At 43.1% G+C, this 12,597-nt stretch overlaps 1 long non-coding RNA gene across 2 annotated transcripts in view; it reads left to right on the top strand.

Moving 5' to 3' along the window:
• The window catches only part of LOC120888243 (uncharacterized), a 123,229-nt gene extending 111,092 nt beyond the window's left edge, over positions 1-12,137 (top strand). The window contains exons 2-3 of one of the 2 annotated variants that reach the window (XR_013432653.1): positions 10,631-10,802; positions 11,698-12,137. This is a non-coding gene — a long non-coding RNA (uncharacterized LOC120888243). The remainder of the gene's footprint in view (positions 1-10,630; positions 10,803-11,697) is intronic. The other variant, XR_013432654.1, reaches the window with a different exon arrangement.
• The last annotated feature ends 460 nt before the right edge of the window (positions 12,138-12,597 follow it).

The raw sequence follows: 12,597 nt of genomic DNA, 5'->3' as shown, positions 1-12,597 counted from the left end.
TGTTTCTATCTCTCCATCAGTCTATCTATCTATCTATAGTCATAGAGCTCTGTAGTGAGTACCCATTGATCCCCAGTGTTTTTTTTTTCTTTTTTCTTTTCTTTTTTTTTTTTTTTGCTGCTGAGAATTTAACTCAGTGTCACATGGCCACTGAGCCCCACCCCAGCCATATTTGTATTTTATTTGGGAGAATGTCTCAATGAATTTCTTAGTGCCTAACCATTGCTGAGGCTGGCTTTGAACTCACAATCCTCATTTCTCAGCCTCTCCAGTTGCTGGGATTACGGGCATGCACCACAGCACATGGTTGATCCCCAGTCTTTTATCAACTAAAAATGAGCAGCCAACAAACTGTTTTTCTGACATTATTTGTTTCTAGGTTGGATGCAATTTAGTGTCACTCAAAGAGTTGGCCTCTAGGCTCTGTTTGGAGGAAGTGCCTGAAGCCCTTTCCAATCTGTCTTTTAGGTGAACACTGTCCAGTTCTCACACAGCCAATGATGAGGGGGTGGGTTTCCACCATCTTTTGTTTTTGTTTTTTTGTTTCTGAAGCCTGCCAATCTTTGATTTATTTCTATGCTTCCAAACATAGGTCAGGAGTTCCAGGGTTCTGCACTACACAGGAGCTGAAAAAAAAACTATCAAAGAAAAAAAATAAGCATACTGGAAGCCAGGAAATGGTAAGGGTGTCTTCCTATTTTGAGACTGGATAGGGAAGCTATTTGAAGCCAGTGCGACTGGCAATGGTAGGAACTGTCATAGGTGGTCAGGGGCTCCTCAGAGTTTTCTCCAGTGTCTGGTGTCAAGAAGTTCTCTCTGTGGCAACTCAGTTTTCAGTTTGCTCTGACTAATCTGGTGGAGCTTAGATCAGGATTTGAGACCCCTGGCATTCTTTTCCATTATAGTATGGTGTTTTCAGGGACTTCCTGAATTCCTATGTGAAAATCTGTGTGCCACTAGCCTGGCATGACCACAGATTGTGTTGTGAAGACTGAGATAATCATCACAAGAGGAGCCAAACTCCGTTGACTGTGTTCCTGCATGAGAAAAGCTGTAGTTTTTAAGAACCCCTGCTTTTGCTCCTCCTGAGATTTTTTTTGTAGTAGTGGTTGTTGTTCTTTTTAATATATGCTTGTTTGTTTGTGAATAAAAATTAATCCCAGAAATATTTATCTACTAATTCACAACCACAGCCCTTTTTTATATTTTTATTTAGAGACAAAGTCACATTGGGTTGCTTAGGGCCCCAGTGAGATGTAAGACTGGCTTTGAACTTGCCAATCTCATGCCTCCTGATCTCTCTAAATCTAGGGTAAGCAGTATAACAGCTATCTGTTATCCAGAACTCCAATTTAGTTATCCATAGTTCTGAGAATAAACCTCTAAATTTCCAGCTCTCACTTCACATTCTCAAAGCCAGAGTTCCTGCTCACCTTGATTGAAGACAAATAGAATATATAGTAAAATGATCAGGCTGCTGTATAAAGGAGAGCTTTCAACCACACCTGGAGGCTAGTGGATAGATATGTTAATGAGCACCATTAAGGCCTAATTCAAATGTAAAATACCTTGAGGCTCACTTATGGAAATACTGACAACCAAATTATTTGTCCCAGGGGTGAACCCAGATGGAAGTTACAGAAAGAAGGATGGGATACAGATGTGAACCCAGGTGGTAGTCAGGATGTTTTTTTCAATGTCTATTTTAAGTAGATTTTGCCCCATGCTCTTCCTAAAACCATACATATACTCCAAAGCTGGCACGGCAAAATGGGTTTTTCTGCTATTATGCCCTCTCCCACATTGTGGAGTTCTATTTTCTCTTGCTTAAATAAATCTTATTTTTTTTACTCTTACCTTCCCTGAGTGTCCATAGATTTTATTCTTCAAAATTTGTGAGACAGGATCCCAGAAAAACCTGGTTATAGGGGGAATTAAGTTTCATCTCAAAACTCCAGTTTCAACATGATCGATTATTTTTCACATGTTTAATTTTAAAGGGATACCTTATTTGTAATTTTTATCTCCAAGAACTGGAGTTTTAAAAGATTTTTCTCAACCCCTGAATATTTCACATAAGACAAAAGAAAGGAAAAATTAGGAAATTAGGTGACATTAAAAATAATGACTCACTTATAAATAAAATAGTATAGTTAATGTGTCCCAATTAAAGATATATGTAAGACCACTTTATTAAAATGACCTGTAGAATCATTCTGAACATTCCAGTAAACATCTTTGTGGGGGAGTGTAGAAAAATAATAATGGGTCTAGATTTGTTGTAAACTACAGGAAAGTTTAGTCACAGGGCTAGAGTACACAGTGAATTTGAAGGCCAAAATTCATGTAAAGAACCTGGTACATTTTTAATAACCTGTTGTTACTGATGTTTACCAATGATGATTTCTTGATTCCCTGAATGCTGAAATATAACACCAGAGAAGCACACCTAGGCAAGTAAAGAGTGAAAAGTGGAAGGCTATATTAAAGTATAGCAGAAAAGACTTCCTCTCGGAGGAAGAAAGGGACCCAAAATGTGGAATCTATGGAAGGGGGCAGCCTTTCCTATTTTCCTAAGGTTTTCTTTTAGTCTTCCCACATTCCTTCGTTTTCCTCTATCCTGCAGTGATAGAATGCAGGTGGTAAGGCCAAAAGGTGAAAGATAGGTGGACTAGGGGTGGAATTTGAGAAGAAAGGGCCTGGGGTGGTTTGCTGGGAGCTACTTCTTTAACTGTTTTTTAGTGTGAGTTCCAGGCCTTGGGGACATTAGCATTTCAATATTATCAGATGTGATTTTGGTTTCCTGGACTCCATTCTCAATAATGGTCTCCATTTTCTTTATCTTACTCAATATTAGATCCAATTTATATAACTACAGTAACTACCTATCGTTTAACCTGGCTTCACTGTTTTACATTAATATTAATCAGTAGCTTTAATACTTTTTCAATATCTGTTTGGATTGAATCAATAACCCAGGAATCAGTGAAGCAGAGAATATAGTTTTATCTCTGTTAGACCATGATGCAGGAAAAGACCACTGACTCCAATTAAAATCAAACTAAAGCAAGCTTATTATTTCGACCGGCCAGGCTGCCTTGCCCATCAAAATCGTGGGAGCCAAGGACAGCCGTGAGGCTTCTTTGTGGCCCAGTTTTATAGCCCAAAAAGTTACACAAAGGCGGGGGGGTTACAGATAACAACACTCTGAGGAGCATAACACAAGTTTACATTTTTGCTGGCCCTGGCATTAGAATTTATGGAGATCTTAGAGACTCAGAGAGGGTCATTATCTGGCCAGGGAAGGCCAAAATTTATGAGGCATCACTAAGGTTTAGGAAAGGGTTGTTATATGGTCAGGTAAAACCAGACATGGGTGAGTTCAGGGCATGGGCAGACATTCCAATCAGCTTTACAACATCAACTAATGGCCAGGCCATACAGACATCCTGATATTTTTACAGAAAACAGAAATGAATCCTTCATAACTTGTAACAAGCTGGCTTCTGATCTAATGAGATAACTAGGCTAGGTATATCATCTCCAACTGTGGTTTCAGGTCTCAAAGTGACTGAGTTAAGATTCTCCATTGAAGAATTTCCTGTGCATTGTGTTCTCATTCCAACCTCCCATATTTGTTCAGTCCTTAGTTTTATAACAAATACCAAAGTCTCTTGGCCTATTTAGAAAATATCAGTTTCTTGGTCTTGCCTTCTAGAGATCAGTTTGAACTATAAGTGTGTAGCCTGTAAGGGGAATAGTAGCTGGAAGAAATCTTCTGATGTTCCTTTCATCTAAAAGGAAGCTATTGGGGCGGGGATCATACCATGAATTCAACTCAGAGTCATTCAACCATTTAGCTACATCAACAATCCTATTTTACATTTTATTTAGAAACAGTTTGTTAGTGACTCATTATTGCTGAGGATGCTTTGAACTCTCCATCCTCCTGCCTCAGACTCCCAAGCCCCTGGTATTAAAAGCATTCTCACCATGCCTGTCTGTTTTTTTTCTTTTATTAAATAGTGTGAATAAAGCTACAATGAAAATATAACTGTAGTTATTTCTTTGAGAAAAGTTTCCCAATTCATTTAGATACATACCCAGAAATATTATTACTAGATTGTATGACATTTTTTTAACCCAGATTTATTATTATTTTAATTCATTTAGTTACTCGAGTTTAACCCATGGGCACTTTGTCACTGTGCTATAGTCCAACCTGTTCCCCTTTTTTGAGACAGTGTCTCACTCATTTGCTTACGACCTTGCCAAATTGCTCAGTGTGGTCTTGAACTTAAGATTATCCTTTCTAGGGGACACAGAGCCTTCACGAGTGATTGCAGATTTTTTGGGAGGGGCTGGCCTGGTTTCCTAGACAGACACACTTGTGTCTTAGCAGTCCCTTCACTAGTACAAAGCCATTAAATGACAGGGCATGCTTAGAAAATTGTTTTGCATTTTTAGCCATTATTTCCCCAAATAACTTTTTCATTTACACTGTCAATATCCATGTTTAAGTGGAGTTATTTTAACATATAACTGCACTTAACAGGCTGCTAATATAATGCAGCACAGAGCATCACTGCTGTGCACATGTCCATAATGAAAAAAAAAATGTGTATGGTTCCTCATTTTCCATTATATTTTTTATGCAATTACAGAAATTTGATAACAGAATTTACAAAATAGTATTGGTAATCTTGGTCCTAATAAGTAACAAATAGCTAATTAGAATATAGTGCAATCATTTAAAAGAAGTCACTAATATGACTTTATTGACCATTTTCTGCCCAGCACAGTCTTCCTAGAATTTGCATCATCTGGAATCACTGTGCTTTATAATTTCAGAAATCAACAAGATATATCTAGGACATAGAATTTTACCTTTTGATATAAATTCAACAGGTCTGACTGGTACATAAGGGATGTTTGGAAAGAAAGAAAAAAAAGTCCTTGTGTTGATAGACCCAACCTGATCTTTTCTTAAAATTGGGCATCTTGCCACAAAACCATGAAAAGATAATTTTGGCATTAGTATAAATTACTGCAAATTCTGAACCTGGTTGGAATGCCTGCCCATGCCCTGAACTCACCCATGTCCGGTTTTCCCTGACCAGATAACAACCCTTTCCTAAACCTTAGTGATGATGCCTCATAAATTCTGGCCTTCCCTGGCTGGATAACGACCCTCTCTGAGTCTCTAAGATCTCCATAAATTCTGATGCCAGGGCCAGCAAAAATATAAACTTGTGTTATGCTCCTCAAAGTGTTGTTATCTGTAACTCCCCCTTTGTGTAACTTTTTGGGCTATAAAACTGGGCCACAAAGAATCCTTGCCTTGGTCCTTGGCTCCCACGATTTTGATGGGCAAGGCAGCCTGGCCGGTCGAAATAATAAGCTTGCTTTAATTTGATTTTAATTAGAGTCAGTGGTCTTTTCTTGCGTCCTGGTCTAATAGTGTACTGAGCAAATAACAAGATCAAAAGTAGAATCCAGAGTTTATTTTCATTTTATTTATTGTGGACACTTAATGGGTGCAGTACAATGCTTTGCAATTCCTAATGCAGAGCTTACCACAGTCAGGCAGGTGAACACCATCTCCTCACACAGCACCTAAAATCATTTTTCTGAGCATAAATTCCTGCTGTGACCCAATGAAAACCTGGATTCCCTCACTCAAGACAGATTAGTAGTGCTTAGGTGTGCAGACCACAGCAGGAGTTCCCAGAAGAAAGGCTGGGGACAGAGGAGATGGGGGGACAGAGGAGAAGACCAAGGTTCAGGCATGTTTTGGAGCAAAAGGTGTGGATTCAATAAGAGGTTTGGAAAGAGCAGCTAAAACTCACTTGGGTCAAGAGAGTCTCTGAGATAAAGCGGGTGGTGGGGCATTCGGACATGGCCACTGGACAGTGAAAGCAGAATTTGCTCGAAGTTTTTGGATGATTTGTGTAATGGCAGGAGCTCTTTTGCCTGGGGTGAGGCTGCTCTAGAGAGAGGGGACACAGTTGTCAGAATCACTTAGTGACTGGCACCCTGTCTCACTATACACAACACTCCCAGGAATACGTGGCCATGTGCAGGGCTCAGGCTGTGCACATGACCTCCTCAGGGACTGGGGAAGGCCCATGGTTCTTAGGCTGCACCTAGACATCTGGTTATGGCTCAACCAAAATAAGATTCACTACTTGCATTAGCTGGGTCTTGCCATCTGGAGACAGAGGTGGCATTGTGGACCATGGCACCATTCAGAGACTGGAGAGCACAGGTGGCACCAGGGACAGGAGTCTGACATTTTAAGTCGGGCAGTGCATTCCCTGGCCTGTCCCAAGTTTTTGGAAGCCCTAAGGTCCAAGAGACCCTGTGAGTGGCATTTCTTACTATGCTCATTATTGTTTTTAGAGAAGGTGTCCCTGGGCACAAGTGCCATCAGCACCCTGGCCTCACCTTTGCTAACTGGCCCCACTCTGTGCCCAGTGTGTGCATTTTGGTTTTGGTCCAGGAGTGTTTCTCAAACCCAGCCATGTGACTTGAGGCACTATTAAAAATAATCAAGCCCAGGATTTGTTCCTAAAGACTGATTCTGCAATGAGCCCCAATGGTCAGCTTTGTTGTCACACTGCTGGTTGTGGCTGTGAGCAGTCAGGGTGGAGACCCCCTGGCTCAGTGCTGATGTCTTTGTGGAGAAGACACATAGTATGGACAAGAGGGTGTGACAGGCTATGGAGGAGCCTAACCACATCGACATGTGACAAGCATGAGGACTTGAGACACACTCCCAGGTGGCCATTTTCTCAGAGCATCTGCATGAAAATGATGCCATGTGTGACTGGTGGCGGCTGGTCCTTCCAAGTAAGGGCCTGGGGTGCATTCCTAGTGATGAATAAACATTCTGATGACAGTGTTGTTCTGTGGCATGGGAGGGTGAGTGGTGGCTCTGGATACATTCAACAAGGGGACAACAAGGGCACAACATTGGTGGCCTCCAATCTCCTGTTGGCCACACTTCAGCCCTTTGTGAGGACATAGAATATGACAAGTTCATCAGACAGAGCTCTAATCTCTAGGGTATACAAAGAACTCAAAAAGTTAAACACCAAAAACCAAATAACCCAATCAACAAATGGGCCAAGGACCTGAACAGACACTTCTCAGAAGAAGATATACAATCAATCAACAAATACACAAAAAAATGCTCAACATCTCTAGCAGTCAGAGAAATTCAAATTAAAACTACCCTAAGATACCATCTCACTTCGGTAAGTATGACAGCCATTATGAAGTCAAACAACAACAAGTGCTGGCGAGGGTGCGGGAAAAAGGTACACTCATACATTACTGGTGGGACTGCAAATTGGTGCAGCAAATATGGAAAGCAGTATGGAGATTCCTTGGAAAGTTTGGAATGGGACCACCATTTGACCCAGCTATTTCTCTTCTCAGACTATACCCAAAAGACCTAAAACCAGCATACTACAGGGACACAGCTATATCAATGTTTATAGCAGCACAATTCGCAATACCTTGATTGCTGAGCCAAAATGCATACCCTTCAATAGATGAATGGATAAAGAAAATGTGGCATTTATACACAATGGAATATTACTCAGCAATAAAAAATAACAAGATCATGGCATTCACAGGGAAATGAATGGCATTAGAGCAGATTATGCTAAGTGAGGTTAGGCAACCCCCCCAAGAAATGCCAAGTGTCTTCTCTGATATAAGCGGGGTGGTGACTCAAAATGGGATAGGGAGGAAGAGCATGAGAAGAAGATTACCTCTAGATAGGAAAGAGAGGTGGGAGGGAAAGGAAGGGAGAAGGGGAATTGCATGGAAGTTGGAAGGAGACCCTCATCATTATACAAAATACATGTAAGATAATGTGAGGGGGGGGAAGAATCACATCACCTTAGATTGGGCAGAAAGAAGTGATGGGAGAGGAGGGGAGGGGAAGGAGGAAAGGAAGGAGTGTAGAAGGAAATAGACATTATTATTGCTGTGTGTGTATATACGTGACTGCATGACCAATGTGATTCTGCAACCTATACACTCGGAATAATGAGAAATTATATTCCATCTGATTCAAATGTATTGTGCTGTCATGTGTAACTAATTAAACAAAAAAAAATGATGAGTTCTCCTAACTTAAAAGCTCCTGTTCTAGGCTTCCTCTTGCCTCTCATGGCCAAGATGCATAGGTGCTTGGGACACTTATGATGGATGTGTTTTTGCTATTTTACAAAACAGCAGAACCATCAGCACTGTCATATTTGAGAATATTCCTGCTACCTCATTAATTGTCACTCCTGGGCCTCCCTGACCCTCAGCCCCACAACTTCTGTTCTGTCTGCATGGATTTTTGTCACTGCGGGCACTTCTGTGGCAAGCACGTGGCCTTCTGTGTGTGGCTGTTTTCCTTCAGTGTAACATTTCCAAGGGTCACTATGTTCTTCTATATTATTGTCTGGCCATTTTCTGTCACCTGGATGACCCCGTGAGGCTCAGCACCACACCAGAAGGTGTGCCCAAAGGCCACCTTTGGGTGGGATGACGAATGCTGACTTGAACATCTGTTTTCAGTTCTGTTGAGGAGCTGGTGAGAAGTGGCCCTTTTGGGTCATAGGCTAACATTATGTTTAGCTTTTTGAGAAATTGCCAAAATGTTTCCAAAGTAATTGTAGAATTTGACATTCCACCAGCAGCACTGAGAGCCCCCACTGCTCTCCACCTCCCCCACACTCAGGGTTGCCAGGTATCAGATCCCAGTCTCCCTCAGAGGTGTGAGTGGTTTTCATCATGGTTTCCCCCAGTAACTAACAAGCTGAACACACATAGTCATGATCAGTTCGATGGCTTTTTAAGAAAAAGACCTGTTTAGATATTCTGCTGTTTGCAGCTAGGTTGTCTTTGATGGTTGATGGGTCATGGCACTCTTTACATATTCTGGATATAAATCTTTTATCAGATATGTGGTTTTCAGGTATTTTCTTCCCAATGCAAAATCCCCATTACACTCACAGAATTTCTGGACATTAGAAAAAGGTCTTCGTGATTCGTAGGAACGGACCCATGGGCAATGCCTAGGAGATGTGTGGGGAGCATCTAGGACACACAATACAGGAACTTTGACCAGGCAAAAGGAAAGGAAATTTGGAAGAAGCAGATGGGTAGAGAGAGACAGTAAGAAACTAATAACACTTGGTTGAAATCATTGGAGTCGGAGTCAGATTCTGTCAAATAAGCCATAAAGTAGAAATACCGGGGCAACAAGTACCTTTGAGGAGTGAAGGATGAAGAGGGCTCCTCTGATTCTGGAGGTAAATGTTTTCAGATGCTCCTGAGTTTCTAGAAATTCAGCTTTGTGTCACGAAAGGGACCTTGCATCTTTCTTTGGCTGGGTTCTGAGGCCTGGCAGGGCATAGCATAGTGACTGGAGAGGTCATTAATATTTATGTAGATTCATTTCTGGAATAAGACATCAAATGAAAGAGTTAGAAGTCCCTGTCCTCATGGTGCTTACAGTCTAGCTGGGACATCATAGTGTAAGTGCTAGACAATTTTAATATAGATGTATAATGAGAATCAGGCAGTCTGGGGCTGTAGAAGGGGAGGGGCTCATAGTTTAGGTAGATGGCATTAGCTAGTCTGACAAAGTAACTCCTGAAAGAAGCCTGATAGGTGAAAGACTGAGCCTGGATCTCAGGAGGAACTTCCTGTGCAAATGTCCTGAGGTAGGCCTGGTGCATAGCTGAAAAATAGGTAGGTGAGCATGACTGGTGGGTGAGCAAGGCCATATGGGTTGGGGAGAGCTGCAGGGCTTCCCAGACTCTGTGAAGACCATGGTCTCTCTCCAGGTGGAATGGACATGAGGGCATTGAACAGTGCTCATTGAACTGGCCATTGAACAATGAGGTCAGGCATGGTGTCTGCTGTCACCAGGTCCCTCTGGCTGTGGGTGGAGAGCAGATTGCAGGATGCAGGACTAAGTGCAGAGCAGAAAGAGCCATTAGGAGTCCCATGCAGTGGCTGGAGAGAGTAGGCAGAGTAGGCTGGTGGCCACGGAGGATGCAGCAAGTTTAAAGAGATCACACATGGAATGGGGGAAAAGAGTCAGAGGTGATCCCAGGATCCCAGACTTTTACACAAGTGACTCACAGATGGACTTGTGTTTAATGGGAAGGAGAAGGTTGAGAAAAGGTGTGTGTGTGTGTGTGTGTGTGTGTGTGTGTGTGTGTGTGTGTGTGTATGTGTGTATTTGTGTATGTGTGTGTGTGTGTGTGTGTGTGCATGTCCACCATTCAGCTTCTGACAGGTTCACTGGGGAGGGTCCATTCACAATCCATCATTATCAGGGGTGAATGGTGTGGTGTATCTCATCCTGTGACACCCACTCAGTGTTGCTGACTCTGTCCTGGGGAAGGAGAGCAGGAGCTTCCCATGGCTAGAAGGATTGTGGTGAGTACAGGAGTAATCTTTCACCTCCAGCTGCACAGGCCTGGGGCCCTGAAGCTAATGACCATGCACTCAGATGCTCTGCGGGTCAGCCATCCATCCCTCAGCCTCTTGAAATTCCTGGTACCCCATGAATCTTGACCCTCCCTCCTCTTTCTTCTTCCTATCTCCAAAGGTCACAGCCCAGGTGACTCAGGACCTCTTCCCATCCTCTGGCACCTGCCTCTTCATCAACACTTGCCAAAGCAAGCCTTCTCCACCAGTGTGCCCTCCAACCAACTAGGAGGCCAACCTGGCACAGCTCCCTCAGGGGTTCAGACCTAGCACATCTAGGACCCTCTCTTGATGTGAGCATGGCTGGGACCCAATGAGTAGCCCCAGGTGACCACAGAGGGGGGGACAAGTGTACCCAGGGGAAGGTGGGATTTTGAGCTGGTCACATCAGGCAGGGTCTCACGGCCACTTGGGCCTCTGCTGACCAACATTGATCCCTGGGGCAGTGGTGTTGTTTGGGCTTCCTGAGAAGGTTGTACAGGGCTGATTGGGCATGCTGGATGTCTGCTCTGGTAGAGGCCTGGGGCCACTGAGGGCTGGTATAATTGACAGGGATGGTGGCCAGGGCCAGGTGCTGCCCCCACACATGACTCTGCAGACTAAAGCTGGCTGGTGTGTGGTGGTGGTAGTTCTGTGCCATCTGTCTGCACAGACACTCGTGTCCACTGAGCCTGATATTGGAGGCACCTTGAGGAGACTTCAGTGACCATTTGGTTTCTGATGAGTGACCTCACATGTCCCCAGCTTGTCCATGAAGCCAGGCTCAACTGCACATGGCTTCTCCTGATGAGAAGTGAGGCATGAGCCACTTGAACAGGTGTGGGTGGCTGGAAAAGAAACAGGCCCTAGGACACCTGGCACAGACAACTACTCTTAAACACGGAGACCCAGTACTTCCTTCAATGTCACTCATTATTAAACATCTGAAAGTACTAGTGGCCAACATTTCCAGATTACCTCCAATGTCCAGGCACAGTGTTTGATTTTTCAGGGTGGAACAAAGTGGTTATTGGATAATACAGCATTTATTATTTAACACTCTTCTCTTTGATCATATTTTTGTTGCACTGGCCAAAAGCTAGGCAATGAAATAGAAATAGAACTCTTCTGATGATATTTAAAAAAGCATTTGATTTTCTGATTCTTACACCCTCTTTTCTCTTCCCCCCTTTTCTTGCCTTGAAATAGCTATGATGGTGAGAGCTGCAGCAGCCAAATTGTGCCCGTGAGCCAAACGGCTGAAGAATCAAAAGCCTTACTGCAGGCATTATTGAGTGTTGGGACCTCTGCTGACCATGGGAGTGCAATCGCTGGGGAAAAAAAATCCCCAGTCTTGTGATTCTGCTTTTGAGATTCTCCATGTACATGACAGTTAGAGCTTCCATATACATGCCTGAATGGCCCCAAGATATGGCTTCTGCAAACACAAAGAATAACTCCCCAGCAACAGGGTACACATACCTAATGGGGTATTGTTTTTGTAACTGGGGTGCCTAGGCTACCCCAACCTGGGGGACTCTCTGATCTCTGATTTGCCCCTGCCTTTGCCCCCCCTCCTTCTCCTCTCTCTATGTAAGTCCTCTTCTTCCACAATAAACTGAGTTGCTGCGCCATCTCGGCTGACTCAACTCCCGACTTGGTGTGATTTTTGCCAGGCAGGGTGGCGGGCCGGGTCGCAACACTCACCCTCTAGCTCAGCCCGGAGACACTCATTAGATGGTCTAGTGATTCTCCTCAACCTCTGTCAGAGGGCCATCCGACAATTAAGGGCCAATATTAAAATGATCTGTTCCCAAGCATCTCAGTATATAAAGAATATAAGTGTTTGTTATTTGAGCTACTGTGGTCATGCTATATTATCTATAGCAAAACCCACCTCAACTGATACACAAATGTTAAATTATTTGATCCTTAAATGGACCCCTAGTTTCAAAGGAGAAAATGGATTCTGTTTTGGGGAGGATTCAATTGTTAAGTAGGAACCATTGTTCGTTCCCAGGTAAGATCGTTTCTATTTGGGTAATGTCATCTCCATCTGATGTGTTCATCTCAGGTAATACAGCTTTAATATTGCATGCTGTGGATTAT

This window comes from Ictidomys tridecemlineatus, unplaced genomic scaffold (assembly GCF_052094955.1).
Source record: "Ictidomys tridecemlineatus isolate mIctTri1 unplaced genomic scaffold, mIctTri1.hap1 Scaffold_157, whole genome shotgun sequence".
In the NCBI taxonomy this organism is placed as follows: Eukaryota; Metazoa; Chordata; class Mammalia; order Rodentia; family Sciuridae; genus Ictidomys; species Ictidomys tridecemlineatus.
The sequence above is the reverse complement of the archived record's forward strand: the minus strand, read 5'-3'. Positions and strand labels throughout refer to the sequence as shown.